This window comes from Megalops cyprinoides, chromosome 19 (assembly GCF_013368585.1).
Source record: "Megalops cyprinoides isolate fMegCyp1 chromosome 19, fMegCyp1.pri, whole genome shotgun sequence".
In the NCBI taxonomy this organism is placed as follows: Eukaryota; Metazoa; Chordata; class Actinopteri; order Elopiformes; family Megalopidae; genus Megalops; species Megalops cyprinoides.
The window spans coordinates 19,251,560-19,257,796 of NC_050601.1; the positions used below are offsets into that span (position 1 = coordinate 19,251,560).

The 6,237-nt window shown below is 43.7% G+C and overlaps 1 non-coding gene across 1 annotated transcript; it reads left to right on the top strand.

Annotated features, from left to right (window-relative positions):
* Positions 1 to 2,234: 2,234 nt before the first annotated feature.
* trnag-ucc lies at positions 2,235 to 2,306 on the top strand. Its single transcript has one exon. It is a non-coding gene; the product is annotated as a tRNA-Gly (tRNA).
* The last annotated feature ends 3,931 nt before the right edge of the window (positions 2,307 to 6,237 follow it).

Here is a 6,237-nt window from a genome sequence, read left to right on the forward strand (position 1 = left end):
TTTACAAGAAACAGCATATTTTTTTCAATTCAAGACAAATGCGTTACCTACCTCGACATCACATTCTTTGTGAAGTTAGAATTGTGTATTGTATTCTGTCTTGAGGAATTATAAAAACGCTATATCTTTTCATTGTTCAATAAGATTTATAAGAGTAGGTCTCTGTTTGCTGTTCTTAAGTTAGTTTGTAATTACAAAGTTTCCACTCCATTCATGTACGCTTCCTGTTTGAAACAGATTGTACTTTGATGTCTGTATTTTATTAGTTTTTCATCAGCTTATATAAACTAAATAGGTTTGAAAGGCATGTCAAGAAATTATAGCATTAGCTAATAGCTGACAATAATCTCAAGAGTTTTCAAGAAAGGCTCAGGGGTGTAAGGGTATAAAGTGGAGTCAAAGGCCAACAAATGATGCACTTTAATGATGCACTGTCTGTGTTAGAGGCCTTAGCACCTCAGTGCAGGTGAATGCAGTTTCTCGTCACACAGCTCCTCTCCTCTTTCTTTTCGGGGAGGGGGTGTGGGGGCATTAGTCAGCCCGCACTTCCTGCTTTTCACAGTCTGGCTGACAGTGATGACTAGCCCGCCCACGCGTCCCGCTTTCTGCAGTCTAGGTAACGGCATCAGGCTCACTCCCCCCACACCCCCAACCTCCTGTCTTTTCTAAACCTGGGCGACGGCAGTGGCCACCAGCCGAGCAGCGGGCCAATGGCGCGATAGCATCTCCGCTCCAGCCGCTGACAGCTGGATCGCATAATGAGCTCGGACCCCACGGAAGGGGGAGGGGATGGGGCTTTGTGCTTCAATGTAAACAGCACGCCTGCTTCCTTTCACTGACTGTCACCTGCACTGGGCACGTGCAGAGATCGCAGGCTGATGTTGGGGCAGGGCTGGGGGGAGGGGCAGCCTATCCACACCTAACACTATAACTGACTGCCACTCCAGACCCTAATCTACACCAGACAACTGCTGCTTACAGGTGCGCTACCACAGTCCTGACAGCTGGATTATATAAGGAGTTTTGATCCAAATGAGGGCGCTGAGGGCGTCTTTATATTACACACCAAAAGCAGTGCTCACATTAAGCAGTCCTCACAAATTATCCTGATCACATGCAAATTGAATAGTAGCTTGGGCGGGAGGAAAGGCGGCCGGGGGGATTGGGGGTGATTAAAAAAAAAAAAAGAAATTAAAAATTAAAGATCTGACTTGACGTTTGCTCCTGGCTCAAAATCCTGTGTCAGCAAATAATTTACAGCTCGCCCTGCGAGCACAAGAGTTCCGGGGAAGATCAAAGGGAGCGGAGGAGGCCGGGCCAGCTCCCGCGTCGGGATGGATCACATCAGACAGCCGTGCAGTGTGCGAGGGTAATGATGCGGGTCTTTGATCAAAGCCCCTCCGCAGCACACCTCTCCCTTGTTTGGGCATGCACTGAGGGGGGAGAAGGTATAGGCAGGGAGACTGGGTAATGCACCAGGTCCCCTCTGCCCGAGAGGCGAACGGTGACGCAGAGACGGTTCAACCTGAGTGCGCTCAGATCCGCAAATTAACACTGTCATGTAATCAAAGGTAAGACCACATCTTGCTGCCTGGAAGGTGTGTCTCTAGGGTTAGGCGTGAGCAAAGTACACACGGTAATATCGCCAACATGTTCTGCAGTCCTGGACAAGCCAAAACGAACGGATGCTTGCTAAAGGTTAAAATGAATGCATGTTAAATGCTAATCTGAGGCAGTGAAGTCATGAAGGAATAAATCTTACATCAAGACAATCCCTGGCTTGTCAAGACATAAATTTGGAATCTGATCCAAAGGCAAAACAAAGGATTGATTCTCGAGAGGGCCTCTTCACAGGAGCGTTGGACGTATGACCTTTTCAAAACAAACAAGCTTGACTTTGCAGGCGGCCAAAAGCACGTACCGCTTCAGCATGTCATTCACCCTCACCCTGTTGTCAGGGAGGGAAGTTGCAGCACCCAGAGAGCACAGGACCATCATTGCAAGACTTCCTGCAATCTGATGCACTTCATCTCATGATCATTGTGCAATAGCTGCATATAACACAGTGCAATATTTGTAGATAACTAATAGCTGTACAGATCCATAGCCTGCACTCATATATACTTTACCTCATGTTCATTGTGCAAGACCTGTTCATTTATTCCAGACTTATCTTAGTCCATGTATGTGTCCTGCACTACTGTGATCCTGTGTTGTAGCACAGCGCTCGACCAGCGTTGGTGGTATAGTGGTTAGCATAGCTGCCTTCCAAGCAGTTGACCCGGGTTCGATTCCCGGCCAACGCAGACGTTTTATGAATGCAACAGAGATTTTAGGGTAACTTACTTGGAAGTCGCCCTGGGTAAGAGCGTCTGCTAAATGACATAATGTAATGTATCACTACTGTTGTGTGATATTTGTTGTTTCACATTGTTTTCAAGCGCTACGAGAGACGCTGGAACCAGAGTCAAATTCCTTGTACGTGTAGAAGCATGCCGGGCCAAGAGAGTCTGATTCTGGTTCAGACAGGGCCATCGAAGGTGTCTAACGGGAGGCAAAAACAGGAGACGGGAAGTGAGAATGAGCCCGCTGACAGGCGCTGCAGATCTCCCCGCCGCTGCTTCGGAAAATAAGCAGCCAGGCTGGAGAACGAGTGGGAGAGGAAAACTCGCTGTGCCAAAAACAGCTGCATGACAAATCCGCCCCCAGCCTTCATGCCTGCAGAGCGCTTTCACGCTTTGATTTTCCCTGAGACGGAGAGAACAAAAAACTGAGCTCCGAACGAGAGTTTCAGATGCACAGAGCAATTTGAAGTGGCTTGAAAACCGAAGTCAAGGCGTGTAGGATCAGCTTGCCAAAGCCTTTTTCCATGACTAGCACTTAATTATGCTGGAGAAATTTTCAAAATTTAAAACATGCGCTATGTATATATTTTAATTGTTAATGAACCGCATACGAATATTCATCTGACGGGAGGTTTAGTGCCAGAAAGGCAGAGCGAGGGGACAAAAAGAAGTGAGAGAATGAGGAAAAAAAAGAAAAATAGTCAGTCCTGCCAGAAGCAGGTAGACAACTACGCAAGCGATATGACAGAGTTAGTGCGGCTTTATTTGGCTAAACCTGAAAGGCTCAGTCTGTTTTATCAAAAAAAAAAGTCAGTAGATCTCTTGCATTAATCCATCACCTTAGAGGAGACATAGAACTTATTAGCAGCAAGTTTCAGACAAATGTAAATAAGACTAGAGACACTCAGCAATGCAAAATCAAAGGGCACTCGATTCTTTGCATACATATAAAAATTCTGCAGTGTCAGTAGTTTTTGCTCTGGATAAGAGCATCTGTCAAGTACATTAATATTAATGCATGCTCTGTAATGATAATAACATCACCACCAACAGCATGAAAAACACTACAAACAGATTTTTAAAGATTAGTCTCCTACACTCTAGACATAATGTGCTTTGTTACTTACTACTGTTACTTTGGAGCAGTAAAGCAACATTGAAAAAAAACGAAATGGGACACTAGCTGTCATAATGGTTTCACATCTGATGAGGGCAGTGTCACGCAATTGGCCTTGTGTATGTGAAAAGGTACCATCCAACTGGATGTAATTCCTCTGTCATTGGTCGGTGGTTTGATTGGGGGGGGGGGTAAGTGATATATCACCACTGATGGCGTGAACAGGGCTTTAGAGTAATAGTGCACTCCTTTGCTCCAGGCCTTGTAGTGCACAAAGGGTCACTGTGACAGTATGGCGGCTCCAACTCTCTCAGGTTGCTGGTCTCGGCCTTCCCTCCACCACGAGAGGACAGTGCTCGTGGAGGGGCTGGATTCCTGCGTCCTCTTGCTGAAACCTCCAGGTCACACTAACTTGAATTGCACTGATCACGGGTGGGACGCCCCGATTACAATGACAGATATGGACCGAGTCAGAGGAAATAAACTGCCCATGCCATATGATGGATTTGCTCTCACTTTCTCTCTCTCTCTCTTTCTCGCCTGACACAGTAGGTGAGACAGCAGCAATCCTGCTTCTTCCTATTGGTTGTCAGTGACATCACTTCAAGAGCCCAGCAGTGAATTTTATGGGGGAGGATATTTGGTTGACGATTGCTGCCCTCTAACGTCCAAAGGTGGGACATGCCGCAGCTGAAATGGGCTTCATTGTATTTTAGGAGCTGAATAGGATACATTAGACGAAGTTTGAGGCCATGATATGTATCACATCTGAAATCTCTAAACATCCAGAGAATTCCTAAACGCTGCTGAATACTATTATTGTTGTTACTATTTGTACATGCAACAATGCTTGTAGCTGGGTGTGCCAAGTTAGTTCATGCACGATACCATTTTACGGGAGGTGAAATGATCACCAAATTACAACTTTCCGTAAAACAGTGCAAATATTCATCTATTGTTGTAGCAAACATCTGTACAAACATCTGTCATGACCGCTATTCCGCATTTATGCATTTATATACACAAACAATTGTTTAATAGGTATTCCCAGGTAATTTCATCCTGCTTTTATTGAAGTTCCCAATATAGTAGTCTCATTACACATTACCCTTATGTTTTAGGATGGCATTCCACTTAAAATAATATTTTGGGCTGTGTTATAGTAGTTGAAAATAATAATAGTAGATCAAAATGAGCGTGCGTTTACTCAAATTGATAAATTCTTCTGTATCACTTTTGTAGAACCAAAAAGCCTCAGTGTTTCTTATATCCCTCACTTTGTTCACTCCGGATAAAAGACAGTCTGTGGTGTAATTAGGAAGAAATACGTTTCTTTGTTGTTCATCCGAACACTGGCCGTTATCTGTGTGTTTGTCGTTTTAAAAACGTCGCCCTGTTTTACGAATGACTTGCTTCATGGTGATTGACGTTGGCTTGTTAGCAACATCTTGCCACACACAGAGAATTACTTCAGTTACTTCAAACAAGTACGAGGACAGGTATTCTTCAGAGGTGAGTAGGGGCAGCAATGCCGCAGAGCATTACGTAGAGATAGTCTTCATTCATATGTGCACAGGTGTAAACACGTTCATACTGGTGGACAGAATGTTTTGCTTTTTGCGCTGTTTTTTTAATCTCCTTCATTATAATTCTTTTGAAAAAGGTAAGACGGGTATCCGCTTTGCAAAGAGAATTTACCTTTGTAGTTGTTCGAATCTCTCTTGAGAATTTACACCATCTCCGTAACTGCATTCACCTGACAAGATTATGGGTTTTTATTTATATGATATTATCTTTTGGCAACAGTTCGGATGCATAGATGAAATATGACACAAACATGCACAACAATTGATGTTTATTTTTAGCTTACAGAAAACCTGCCAGTCAGTGAATTATATAGACTTTGTTCTGTCGCTCCACAGTCTCCTCATTTTAGGATTATTCAGCACATGCTTACCCACAGATATTTGGAAAGTTTGGATTCAAAGCACTTTTCCGTTTTGTCAAACTTCTCCTGGCCAACTTCACTACGAATTGGTTTATATTATTATTATTATTATTATTATTATTATTATTATTATTATTATTATTATTGCTGCTGCTGCTGCTGCTTAGACTACTACTCTTTGCTTTGTATCTGTCGTACTGGCGGCATATATGTATGCATTAAATTTAAATACGCAAAGAGCCCCGCCCTTACCAGTTCTCAGTTGGCTGGCCAACCAATCAGTGGACAGGGAAGTTGATTCATTCTCATGCTTTTTTTCAATGCTCCAAATTTGAGGCCCCCTATAGTAATTTTAATGAAAAGCTATATCAAACACACTCGCAAATGAAATCACTTCTCCCTAATTTGGCATAGGCTAGATGTCACTTATTGAATACTGTGCAATAAATACATATTTCAACATTTACTAAGTTCAGGGCTTGAATGCGCTTTACTCACTTCTGGGTTGTTGTGTTTCTTTACCTGCATTAAGGATTCACCTAGAAAGCTCTCAAGCATCCCTTGGTATTCATCTCTGACGTCAGCTCGAGTGGTTGGCAGGATTTGCTCTTAATCATGTTCTCAGAGTATGCTGGCTCCCAGCTCTGGTCATCTGATACCTGGAATGTGTGACTCAGGTGTGGCAGGGGGACATGGAAACTGTCCCAGGCTGCCACTGCGTCATGGAATAACCCATGGGAAACATAACCGCAACCCAACATCCAATCAAACATACTACAGTAACCTGACAGCAGATTTAGACTGAGAATCCAATGCAGTCAAACTGC